The sequence below is a fragment of the Temnothorax nylanderi genome, unplaced genomic scaffold, assembly GCF_030848795.1.
Source record: "Temnothorax nylanderi isolate EJ_2023f unplaced genomic scaffold, tnyl_v1.0 TNYL_tig0048_pilon, whole genome shotgun sequence".
In the NCBI taxonomy this organism is placed as follows: Eukaryota; Metazoa; Arthropoda; class Insecta; order Hymenoptera; family Formicidae; genus Temnothorax; species Temnothorax nylanderi.
Window position 1 is genome coordinate 775,477 of NW_027249110.1, and position 13,921 is coordinate 789,397.

Below are 13,921 nucleotides of genomic sequence, written 5' to 3' on the forward strand. Positions count from 1 at the left end.
CATGAACAGTCATATTAAATTGTCTGCGTTTTGTATTTATCTTGTATTGCTGCTGCGCCTTGATTTGGGTCAGGCGCAAAGCACGGTACCGCGGGCCTCTCTTTTTGCGTCCTAAAATAACTCGAGTGTGAAACATTTAGCGCGTCGCAGTTTTTTTAGTTTATCGCAAAGTTCCGATCCGCGAACGTCGAAGGATAATTGAATTCCCCTTGGAAGGGTAGCTTTTAATACTGGCGGTGACCGGTTTTTAAACGTGCCGGTGCAGTCAACAATGACATTTTCCGGTAAAAATGCGCGCGAAAAAAGGGGGAGGCCAGTCCCGGTATTTAAATGGCCATTGGCAGATTACCAATATCGGCGTACTGCTTAGTTAAACGAGTTACCGCGAAAACTCAATACGGCTCAATACGGTGTAGAGAGGACAGCAGAGGGGGAAAGAGACAAAGGGAGAGAGAGAGAGAAGAGAGAGAGAGAGAGAGAGAGAGAGAATGGGTCGGGCCATCAGGCGTGATCTATGTGTTGAAATCACATAGCACCGTTACAAAACCGCACTAAATGCATATTTGTCCGTTTAAAAGGTCACAAAATGGCGATTCATAGGTACGAAATAAACGAAAGTACATCAGATTACCTGTCGCCGGCGGGGTCCCGTTTTAATTCGCAAAATTGCATTGGCGTCGAGCTAATTGCAGTTTAATCCCGCGTTAGGAACTAATTACCAGAGCGTGCAGCCGTATTTGCGTTTACGGCGAGGCTCGTTAATTCCATAATATGCCAAAACTTTGTTCGAAGAATATATTAAATTCAATGCTGATATTTTTGTAATAGTTGCATCGAACGAAAATTTAAACTTTCCTTTACACGCTGTTATGTTGAGATCACTAGAGCAAGTTAATATTTTTTTCGATGCATTTATAGAGTCGCGACTACCCTCCTTAAAGAAATTTTAAAAACAAGCGTACAATTAATTTGTAATGTGTTATTTCAATAATTTTGTATTTCTATTTAAGACACTCTTGCTGTCGCCAAGAAAAATGTTTCCTGGTGAAAAAAAAAACACGCGACAAATGTAAAATAAAATCGGTCCGTCGTGCATACAGAGGCACATCGATCGGCCGCGACAAGTAATTCAAGCTCGCGCCATTTAACCATTAGCCGACTGAAATATTTTAATAACATCCGCCGCAATGTGTGTCCAGCGAGCACGTATCGAATATATTGGCATTTAACATTACGAATTATTCATTTTCGAACGCGATACGAATTCTCAAACAAAGTGGCAGTTAAAGAGATAGATAGAGAGAGAAATGGAAAGAATGATATAATCCGAGTCTTTAACATTGTTATGTACTCGAGAAATTCGATTTAACGAGCCTATCTATTTCACGATTTTATAAAATTTCTCTAATATGCACTTTATTTTAATTTACTCGTTTATTCAATCGTAATAAAACGATATATCATTAAAATATTAATCATAAAATAATTAATATTTTTACACATATTATCGACAATCAGTTATATTTATAATGAAAGTGTTTTATTTTAGATTATTTGTATCTATATAATTATTTTTAAGGTGTAGCTGGCATATCATTTTGAGGAAATTCATAAAGTATTGAGAATCTTGGCTTTATTTTTAATAGTTTTATACTTCTCTATAGGTTAAACAAATAGTTCTGCTGATTGGAGCACAAAGAATGCCTCGGACAAACTGAGACGCCAGCGCCTCACCTTGTTCCACGGGAGTTCTCTTAATATTTATTGTGCTATATATTTCAAAAGATTTATAGTTCTACATAAATAAATTCTAGAAAGAGTTGTGGTGATAAACATTGTTTTTTTTTTACAATTTTAATCCACCGAAAACGGAGCCCTACGGGCTAAATAGGTGAGACTACGCGCGTGCGCGCTTTCACACACACACACACACACACACACACGGCATTTCACCTTCGTTTCCATAAAGACAACTATCTCGAGCATAACAATTATTTAAAATTAAAAAAAAAAACAACGTTTATTGTCAGAACTTTTTGTAGAACTTATGTAAAACTATAAATCTTTTGAACTTTAGCCATGAAAATAGAGAACCCCGTGTGACAAAGTGAGACGTTGCGTGATGAATCTGGCATCTAAGTTTGTCCTTTAAGCATTTTTTTATGCTTTAATAACTAGAACTATTTGTTTAACGTATAGAAAACTACAGAACTATTAAAAATAATCCAGAACTCTCAATACTTTAAGTTTCACAAAATGATATGCCAGCTTCATACGCACTATTTTTATATCTAATACTAATTGATACACGATATTGTACGTAATTTCTAATCGTCACACGCCACACTTTCGCTTGTTGAACAACTCAGATGAGTAACGAAGATAAAAACCATTTTGAAGAATTGCCGAAAGCGTCGCGGTACAAAGGCGCCGTTTAAACAGACGTTTCGCTCATTATTCGCCGTTCCGCGCAAAAAGTCTCTGCTCGGAACATTTTCGCTCACATGAACTCCACCGAACAGGTGCTTTGCTTGTCTCTTTTTTGTTCCCTTCTTCCCTGCTCTTTCTCTTGGCAAATCTTTTTCATGTACCATTACCTTTATGTTCCGTCGCGGTGTCCTTCATTTCGTATAGAAAGGAAATCTACGCCGCGTTTACGATTTTCGCAGATTAAACGCTTACGTGAGCATCGCTTGATTGCACACAACGGTATCATTCGAGAGCATAGGACTGACCTCGACCTTTGCATTTAGTGTCGTACATAAGACACCAAGGTAATCACGCACATTTATTGAGCTAGTAGAGACTTTAGATAAAAAGACTGTTTATTGCAAAATTCCCATATCTGTATATTTATATAATTTAGGAAGCAAGTTTTTTATTTTAGTGACTCTTATATGTTGGCGCGCGCGCGCAATAATAAATTATTTTCTTAAATTAATTTTTCTCACATACGCACGCACACACACAGTTCTCATTTTGAATTACTCGTATTCAAAAAAAACTTAGAAATCGTCAAGTACTTTGCATTGAGATTCTTGTCTCGAGTCGAGATTCTCAAAATTTTTTCTATAAAAAGATTTGAATTGATCAAAGAATCTGTTAGACAAATTAACATCGTAAATTTCAAGACATTCTATATATATGTATGTACATACATACGTACGTGTGCACGCAGTCAGGTATAACATCGGGTTGTTTATAAAACAAAAGACCTCCGGTGTTTGGCGCCGAACTCGCGTTTAAGGAACCGAGCAAAGCGCTTTACGCGCTCGCTAACGCTTCGTGCTTCCAAAGTGGCACCTCTCGCAGTTTTCCTTTTTCTCGACGAAGCTCGACGTGAGAAAAGACGGGAAAGGATGGTGTGACGAGACACAGCGGAGGCGGGAAAAGCATTTCCCTTCTCTTCATCTTTTGTTTTGTTCTATTTGTTGCTTCCTTGTCGCCTTTTCGCATTCGACATCGTTTCCTTTTCTCGGCGCATTTAACGCACATAAGTTTGTCTCCACGGAGGAAAAGAATCGATGCAACATTTTGTTTTCCATCGTCTCTTGTGTGTTTCCTTGTCCATCTTTCTTTCTAGATATTGCGTTCGATTTTCGACGTGAATCGATTTGCACGTGGAGAGAAAATCACAGAAAATTTTTGTGTAGATAATTTTACCTCTCGCTTGTTCATTCGCACGTAAAAAAAATGATTGAATGCGATCCATTTAACAAAAACAATAATTTGAAATTTATAGTGCTAGAATATTAAATTACAGAAAGAAAACTAGATGAGAAAATGGATAGCGATCACAGTGCTTGTTTCAAAACTAGGTTGAAGAGCGATCGAGATACAAAACATGAAGATATACAAGACCGCGGCGGACCGGAGGAAAGGGAGTGAGAGAAATGATCGTGGACGCAAATGTGGGCTTTCAATCCTATTCCTGCTCATCAGTTTTGGTCATCGTCTCCCTTCTGTTGCACAAATGGATTTTTTAAATTTTGCTTGCTCGAAAAGGCGGTCCCATTTTCTCGCGATGTTTCTCTATGATATCGACTTAAAAACTTTTCCACATAGCATAGCTTGCTTGAACATTAACAATTCAGTGGGGAGTATGGAATGTTCAAGGTTAAAAAGTTGTTTTGCAATTTGCTCTGCTTGGAGTGCTTGGATGTTCGTTTTTCTCGAGATAGCATTTTATCGATTCTCTGCAGACGCGGCCAATGGTTGCAAAAGTTTCGCCGGACTCCCCGGCAACTTTTCGCCCTATGAAATAAGATACAAACTTATCGAGAGAATTCAGAAATCTAAAGGGTTGAGAACGGGAAACAAGGTGAAAGTGAAGAACGGTGCGGCCTTGCCCGAAAGTTTCTGTTTGCCGACGAGGGAAAAAGTATTTCTTCCGTACTCGAACGAGACTTTCCACAATCTACCATTCCAAAACCATCTCTCGGCTGACGTTTCTGTTATAAAATTTTCCGTATCTTCCTTGTAAAATGTTTCTTTATTTCAAATTTTAAATCAATAATAATTAAATTATTTAATATAACATAATAATATAATATAATAATAATTAAATCAATAATTAAATCAAAATAAATTTAGCGGCGATCATATCTTGGTCAAATGCGTAAAAGTTGATGCTAGAGAAATAAAATTATAAATATATGTTACATATTTATATATGTGTTACAATTATATGAGTGATTTTTTAAATTCTTATGCTAATTTCAATTGTTTAACATTGTTAAGTAAAAACAAAAATGTGCTTGATGATGATGGTGATATTTCAAATTGTTTTATTTATCGTTTTATGATATGAATTTCCTTCAATCGTAATAATATCCCACAATTATTTTCGAGATTTAATAGACAAGTGTTTATGAAAGTATGGTTGCACGCGAGTTCCTCAAATACAGGAAATAATGCGATAATGCAATCGTCAAAAGCATGTCGTTGGTGGTCAACGGGCGCGCTTTGGTAAAAAGCAAAATTACAGGTTCTACAAATGGGCGACTTTCTAGACCAAGAAATCTTAAGCTCGTGAAACGGCGGCCCTGTGTTACGTTTCGCCCTTGCATTTCTACGGAATATATAATTACATAATGCCAGGTTGAGGAGAGATTTAAGGGGAAAGAGCCCTTCTCGAGGCAGATACTCCCTCTCTAGCGCACGCGCGCTCGGTTGTGGAACTTTGTGAGCCCTAAATGCCAACATTATACAATGGTAAATTTGCTCTTGAAAAGAACAAAAACCTTGTTCAAGTTCGGTTAAGGAAAAAGAAATTCGATAGGGAATTCGGAATTAGACACTATCCGAATCTCGTATTGCACGATTAAAACGTCATATACATATGTCATTAAATAATTTTGAACTTTCCCAAAATAATCTAACTCTCAGAAAATAAGATACATATTACGATTTATTAAAATTGATTATTCATATCAAGTTGAAAAATAAATATAAAAATTTTGCAAGCTTGAAAGGCACAACAACAGAAGTTTCGCCAATATACACGGAGAGAATTTTATATTAAATTTTACTATGCTGCCGTACCAACTGCGGACCATCAAGACGCCACAAGTTTAAATGCTATGAACATAATGCTATGTTCATAGCATTTAAACTTGTGGCGTCTTGATGGTCCGCAGTTGGTACGGCAGCATAGTAAAATTTAATATAAAATTCTCTCCGTGTAGTTATCGTCAATATTTAAACGAAATATCTACACCATATCTGAAATTGTGTCATATGCGCGATCTAAATTATATTATCACTCGCGGAAAGCAATCTCGATACACACTTGCGTCCTAATGTATCTCGCGCATTAGCGAACCGCGAAAGGATTAGGTGCGGCACTCCACAAATTGCCCGGCATTATTTAAGCGGTGTGCTTCTTTGGTGCTTCTCTGAAGAGCGTTCTTTTGTCCTTTGTGTTCTTCGCACGCCTCAAAAGGGGTGCCGTGAAAAACATGACACAGGCGACGATGGTATGGCGAAGGCGAAAGGAGATCCTGAAGTATCTTGCGAGGGAGCAACAGTTAGCGGCCGTATGCGGTTTCAAGTTGATCGCCATTGCACAAAAGTGGGTTGAACAAAGTTCCATATATCCAGTTGTCGCTATGGTCGATATGGTCCTGTTCTGTTTTATGTTGATAGAACGATGTCATTCTACATTAATCTCGTTTTAATCTCGTTGAGAAACGCCTTTTCGAACTTGTCAACGCGAAGAGGATGATCGTACAGTTATAGGTGTACAAATATCGAACAGAGCGATAGGATAAACTTGCTGAAATAGATCTAACCGTATCTTTCAGGAGAAAGAACTTAAATCTTTTATTTTATCACGAGAAATTATAAGTAGAAACGTACAAGAAGAAACAAAAAAAATAAAAAAAAATAACATTGGAACGATCGGAACTGTACTGATCGGGGTCGCTGGTTAGCAGCGCGGTTAACGTTTCGAGGGTTAAGTTCGTAACAGTTGCAGCGGAAAGTGGGTTAAAGGAGGAACTCACCCACGTAGATCCTTGGGCGTCTCGGCCGGAAAGGAGAAGAACGTACTTATGCGAGAAAGGGATGATCCTGGCGCCACCCCGCGTGCGTTCGTGTTCCTCACGTGTACGTGTTCCAGCAGGCAAGTCTGCGTGCAAGCCGGTGGACGCAGGCGCCGGTAGCCATGGCGACGATTCCTTCGGATTGGCCGCAGCTTCCACTTGAATCCCCGCCGCCCACACCCCCGTCGGCCCCGACTATCCGCCACCATCGATAACCCCTCCGGCACTCGCGTAGTCATGTTCAACCCCGTCGTCGCCGACCTACCCCCGTCTACCCTTGCTCTTCGTTCTCTCCTTCTCTCCGCTTCCCACCTTCTTTCTTTCGATTTTCCGTTCCCTTCAGTCCCCGTCTCTCCTTCCGTCCACCTACCGTCTCCTTCCCTTCCCGTCGCGCCGCGGCCGGGCCGGTCAGAGGCGGCCGGACCACCCGACGCGGTCGTCCACCATTCTTATCAGGCAGGCTCGTTCCCTCGTCACGAATGTCGAACGCAGGTATACGCTTTAGTTGTCGCTTTGGTTTTCTTGGTGTTGCTCGCGATGGCGTTTGAGGAGAGAGTCTGTTGCGAGTTAAGATAAACGGAAATTAACCCTTCGATGTAGAATTGTCCGAAAAGTGCGTTGTATTAATTTTAAGGGTTTAAATTGTAACAAGAGATTAGGATAAACTTACTTCTCGATATAGACAAAAAAAACATAAAACCACAATTTGTATATATTTTACAAATATTCAGGAGCAATTATAGGATGGGCCGAAGAGGAATATTAAATTCTCGATTATATGTATATGCAATATGTATATTATTTTCTTTCGTGATGCTGAGCTAAACGCTCGCGCATCTTGCCCCAAAACTCTGTTAAATAATAACCAGAAGCAGTCTTCATGAGCGCAGTTCAGCAAACTTGATATTCGCGATTAATTAACTGCGATACATCGCCGCCGTTATTAGCCTAGGTATGTTGCGTGCGGAGACGTATATACGAGGTGTATCATGTGTGTGTGCGTGTGCGTGCGCTTTCGCCGAGCCACGCGTGCGCATGCATACGCACGGTGCACGGTGCACGCGCGGCGCTGCACGCATGCACGCGCGCGGATAGGTAAAACGCCACACTCGACCAATTACCATCCTATTTAACACGAAGAACTAACCGGCGCGCTGTTGCCTCCGGGCAATTGTGTCTCGCGTATATGAATCTCACGATTTATAATATGAACCTCGACACCACTGACATCGTCGCTACCGCCGCGAATGCACCGCATCTATCTCGTGCATCCGTTATTCACGTGACTAACGTGAAATCTCTAACGCTCATTGCGAAGAAAACGTAGTCGAGTTTTACTCAAAATAAATTAAGTGTCTGCTTTAAAATCCCTAAATGAATCTCTAATGCCTTGTCTAGAAACAAAATTCGTTAATATTTCCATTATATTTACCATTACTGTAATTTGTTTAGTGAACATTTAATTTACAATTTCTCATAGATAAAAGAAATGACTTTTGAAACACTCCCCGCAGTTTATAAGCATTACAAAGCAACTCTTGCCACAAAAGTATTCTCCAAATTGTTTACATTGTTCGCGCTTACGAAAATGCGTTATCGCGGTTGAGTAAGCGCGATGACAAACGCGCGTAATTGCAACAACGGCGTATAATCTCGACACATTTTAAAAACAGTGCGAAGACGAGCGAGGTACACGAGGTATAATGATTACAGTCTCTCTCCACACCACGTCTTCTCGGCTACGGCCGCGGCGGGCATGCGCACAGGACGCACCTATACAATCTCGCACAATGAATATTCAGCGCTCTCGCAACCACCCTCATATGGATTACTTCTAGAACAACTCCGGTCTCGCTCGATTACGCATACTTCCGGCGAGCCGTATTTATATTTTCCCTAAACGCTCCTCCACCATGCACGATATTGTCGAATCTTTACATCAACATCTTCAGATTGCAAAGATTTCGTCATTCTACAACTCAGAGATGAAGAAGCAAATATTTTTTATCCGAATATGCGATATTTGCACTAGATACTAATAATTAAATGTAAGAAACGTGAAAAAGTTAATGAAGAAACTTTCTGTATTAGGAATCGTTTGAAATTGAGTTTGTGAAACTTAGAAATTGGATGAAGTCTTGTTAAAATTCATCGTTCGTGATATAGAATTTCGGTAATAAAAAATTTTTACAAGTAATATGCTCTAATAAAAATATCTTTCATAATTTTGTCACCGAAATTCAAAATGTATAAAAATCATGAAAATGGTTAGTATACTTTTGAAAAAAATGTAGAATGATTTCTTAAATTGTTATGTACACTAATTGTAAGTACAAGTACGCGCGCTACAAGGCAACGATTATGTCAGTGCTCGCGCTGTCATGTTCCCCGCATCACGTTGACTAGATAATTCCAGTGTCTCATTTAATTACGCACGCACAGCTTTGCTTATTGCGTCAATCTGTCAAATTCATGCCGCTTTTATGAGTAATTGTATGTAATGTTCGATTCATGTCTAACAAACGTATGTCTGCACACGTGTTACCACTATGTTGATAATCAAGACATATTAATGATATCCTTAACAATTTTTAAGAGTATGAGAGACTGAATTATTTTGTGCACGAGTTTCTTCGATATACATATTATGTGTTTACATATTGTCAGCTAGACTTTAAATTGAAAGTTACGAATAATACTTTTTATCTCAATGTAAAAACAGTTGCAATTTAAGAGAAATAATTTTCAAATTATTAGTATTAACCACTCCAAATCTGGAAAGCATATATTAATCCCGGCATCTTAACTTGTCTTCTTTTTTTTGAAAACCTAAAGTGCAGCTGAGAGTTAGGTACGAATATCTAACGGAGAATTCCATAGTTCACTCGCGGTAATACGATCCGTTTAGGAATAAATACAGGGACGAAGGGTGTGCGAAGAGAAGAGAAAGAGCGAAGGTTTCGCCATCCTCTCCCTCTTGCCATCGGTCGCACTTGGACGTTGGACGTCGGTCGTCGATCGTCGGTCGTCGGTCGTTGGTCGTCGGTGCCGAAGCCGAAGCCGAAACCCTTCCATTCCCGCACCGAGCCCTACCACCGCCCGGCGGTATTGCCACCCCCCCAATGTCGTAGCGCCCCCGCGTCAGAATCCAACCTCTCGTCACCCCCGCGACCCTCGCAGCAGCCCTGGTCGAACGAGCGAGGGAAACCCTTCCTCCCTGTCCCCAGAGCGCCTACGCCTCCCGCGTTGCCCCGGCAACCTCAGCTTGGGGTTGGCCACCACCGCCTCCGTGTACCGCGGCTCCATTCACCGCGTCCCCTCTCCTCGCTTCTTCTCCTCCGCCGGATTCTCCGCCCTCTTCTTTCCGCCGTTATTCCTCATCCTTGTCTTTCTTCTCCTCTACCCCTTCTAACCTTCCTCCACCATCCCCGTACTCCCCTGCAACTCGTCCCTCTCGACCGAGGTCGCTGCTTTGCCTTGGTCCAACCCTCGTCAGTCTTCACCCTTCTACCCTGGTTTCGACCTCGTCTCGTCTGGAGTCTGCGAGAGAGGACGAAGTAGGGAAAGGGAATGCATTGGTCTAGGTAGAAAAGAAGCTAGGAGAAACGGTGCAGCGCGGCTCCTCCGGAAGCCAACCGGATTAACGTATCTCGAATAATTCGTGCATAATTTCGTGCCACGCGTAAGCGAGGAAAATGTGCACATCACCTTGCCGCTAGATCAGGTCAATTTCAATAACAACTGTAAAAAAAAGAAAGAAATGGGAAAGTGGATAAAATTGGATAAAAATGCAATTTATAATCAGCTTAAAATGGGTTTTCTCTAATAATATATATAGAACAACAATTTTTTACGTGTATTGATTGTTTGTCTTACAAATGATACTTAACAATGCTGCAATGATAGCGTCAATCCGATACAGTTATCTTAATACACGGAATAAATATACGGATTTATATAAATCGTGACTGGGTGTCTGATATAGTTTGAAAGAAAAAGATCGTTCTTGGCCAAATAGGCATTGCGTCGCTTTTCAACGCGAATTCGACCCTCTTTCGAGAGAGCTCTGATGTCGACGAGTTGAACTTGTTACGACGTTACGAGATTCCTCGATCGAGAGGGAGAGTTCCGCTCTTGTCTAACACTTTTTCGCCACGACTATAGGGTGAATCGAATTGTCGCCGTACTAGAGACGGGAAGAAAAGAGAGACGGGTCCGATTCGATCTTCCGCGTGGAGGATTCGTATGGCCGTGTTATTGCATGCGAAAGAGGGAGAGGGGTAGCAGGTTGAAGGGGGTTAAATCGATGGTAAAATCTTGCTTTCTCTCTCCATTACCGGGGAAGAGAAACGGGAGGTTGCTCTTGACGATTTCGCTCTGCCGCAGCCGAGAGAGACAACATCCGAAACTTGGAATCGGTCTCCGGCCACCCTCCTCGCAAATTTGCCAGGTAATTTGATTATATCCGCGCAGCTCGTCCTGCGAGAGAGTCGCGATCGATAATACCCGCGTTTCGCGTCGGATCCTGCCGGTATCCGGTTCTCGGCAGTCGCAAGGTATCAGTTTTCGTTGCATGTATTTCGACGAAGGCCTCGGAGAAGAGAAGAGAAGAGAATAGACCGAACAGTTGATTCGCGATCTGCGCGCTAGTTATAAATATCAATGCACTTTTCGTAATCATTCATAGTAGATATATAAACTGTGGACGCAATATGAGATGAACGTATTATTTTCCACAACATGATGTGCAATGATTAATTAATGAGTAAATATCGTACTTGATTGAATATTATAGATAATTTAGGACAGTGCCTTTAATCTCATGCCAAATCTATACAAATTCTATCTACTTCCTAGTTCTTCAAGTTATAGTTTGAAATTATTTTTTCGCGCGATAATTCGATTACACAGAAATGACTGACTATTAAATAAAGATAAAGGAGCGAGATTCGAACTCGCGCTCGGTCGAGGCGACAAAGAACGCCGCGAGAAAAAGATATGATATATATGCCGTTCTATCACCAAGGCTATCATTAAAATATGTTTCGTCCGGGTCACTGGCGTTACATGGAAATGCGTTTTATCGGTACTGTAACGGCGGTGTTCCGGGACAGATAATCCAATTAAAAGCTACACGTACACCAAGATAGGCTCATTGCTCTCATATCGTAGTCGTAAAAAGGGAGCCTGTACGATCTTGAGACAGATACGACGATAGATACGCTACATTGATTGTGTTTCGTTCGGCGTTCTACAATCGTTAGTCGGAAACGAGCGCGGTTAGTTCCCATCCTGAGCGTTAATAGATACCGCGATATTGCCTAACTTTCAAACTTACTCCGGTACTATCACAATAAAAAGGCACATATAAGTACGAACCGTGCCCACAACTCGAAGAAATAAAACATAAAGTAAATGAATGTGTGCCCCTTGTATAATGAATCTGAGCTTTCAAACTTGCTCATTCTGTCAAACGGCTGAAGCAAATAAAATGATTGATCGCATGGCTGTGAAAGAAAATGCAAAAAACATTTTTAACAACATTTTAAATTTTACAATTGAAATATACATTGAAAAGTAGATTCTAGATTGTAGATGAAGATGAAGATAATCATAATCATAATCATATTTCTACAGTTATATTGGCACATATCAATCTCGTGATCTTCTCACGAAGATTAGCGGATAAATTAAAGCGTAGGACACATTTACATTCCGGTTAATTTCGAAACGTAGACAATCGCAAGTCGTTTCGCCTCCGATATTCTCTCGCGAGATGGAATCAAATCGGATTGCGCCGCTGCTTACTTGCGTACGCCTAAAAGTCCGGGGGCGTGTAGATAGCGCGTGACGTACCTGAGAGAGTAATCACGCATAGTACCTACCTACCTGGCTGCTGGCATAGCCGATCGATTACCGTATAGCCGCGCGGTGCACACGCCTGCCTGCCGCCACGTACCGCAACTACGTGACAAATATTATCGCGATCGACCGACCCGCTGCGTTTGATGTGGACGCGTTTATGAAATGCCGACACGCCGATAATCATGCGCGCGACCAGCGCCCAAGGCTTTATCCAATTTGTAATATTAATCTCAGCGTTGCGCCTCGCATCTCTTTCTCTTTAATTCGGCATTTTTCAATCGACAAGGGTCTTCAATCTACTAGGGCCTCGCACAATTTTTATCGCCAATCACATTTTTTACCGTTTAATTATTTCGAACGGGTATCGATTATATATATTTTTAAGTTTCAATTGATGTTAACGTAGTAAAACGAATGCCAATGGATAATTCTACATACGTTAACAACCCTACGTATCGCATGGTACTACGTGTGTGAGCATTCAAGATACAAAGTTTATTTTCGCTTTGTCTGTATAAAATTAGTCACGCTTGTGCGATGGTAGACGGGAAACGGGTTTGATTAATCGCGAGTATAATTCACCGGAAGCGTTGTTTTTCCGATTGGGGATCGTTCTGATTACAGTGGCGCGGGATCGGGTGTCAACGATCTACGTTTAGCGCACGCGATAAACAGCCTGAACAAACACCGGTGAAAAGGCCGTGCTTTTAACTTCGGAGCGCAGAAACAAATCTGCGCCTCTTTGTGGACTAACTTGTTTCGCGCGAGCTAGCAGAAGCGTTCTCCAAACACGCCGGGCGCCATTATGCGCCATTATGCGGCCAAATGGATCGGTATATTTAGTTGACTTTGGCCCGTATTCAGATCTCACGTTCCCAACATCTTGAACAGTTGGTTGTCGTTGACGTACATACGACGGCGACGTCTCGGGTCTTGGGTCCCGGATTTACTTAGGAACATTTAGTACGTGCTCGCTAATTGTGTCACGCTCGCGTTTATATTTCTTGGGACTCGTAAATTGTAACATTAGCGGACATTACATCGTTGTTCTTGCAATCTTTGATCGGTAGCTCAACATGGTTGGACAAAAAATAGCAGTTGAAAAAGGAAAATAAACTGAATGAATTTTAAAGCAAGTTTTAGAGATAAGGGCTTGAATTTCCGAATACATCCGCAAGATCCACAAACGTTTACGCCTGAAATATATACCATGATGCCATCGAAGAAATTTGTAGGCCTGATGGATATCAGCAGGTAGTGTCCTCTCGGAGACGAAAATCTTGCTTATCTTATCGCCGCGCCGTCGACAGGCGAGATACAGTATACAGTATACAGTGTCGGACCACCGCGGCATCGGCGCGCGCGGCGCGGGCGTACGATGAGACGCGAATGTGGCAGCGGAGTGCGGAGTCTCTTACGAGGCAAGCAGCGGGCAGACACGCGTGGACGCTCAAACTCAAACGAGGAGGCGACTCTACGTGTCTCTCATCTCGTTGTGGCCCCCTCTGTCT

General features: G+C 41.5%; 1 protein-coding gene and 1 long non-coding RNA gene across 2 annotated transcripts in view; one reads left to right on the forward strand and one right to left on the reverse strand.

Annotated features, from left to right (window-relative positions):
- Nucleotides 1-13,921, forward strand: part of LOC139772323 (protein pangolin, isoforms A/H/I/S) — a 172,659-nt gene that overhangs the window by 124,990 nt on the left and 33,748 nt on the right. The window lies entirely within an intron of this gene.
- Nucleotides 5,633-13,889, reverse strand: LOC139772343 (uncharacterized). Its single transcript, XR_011718111.1, has 3 exons — nucleotides 13,620-13,889; nucleotides 6,507-7,102; nucleotides 5,633-6,130 (listed from the first exon to the last, which is right to left on the reverse strand). It is a non-coding gene; the product is annotated as an uncharacterized lncRNA (long non-coding RNA).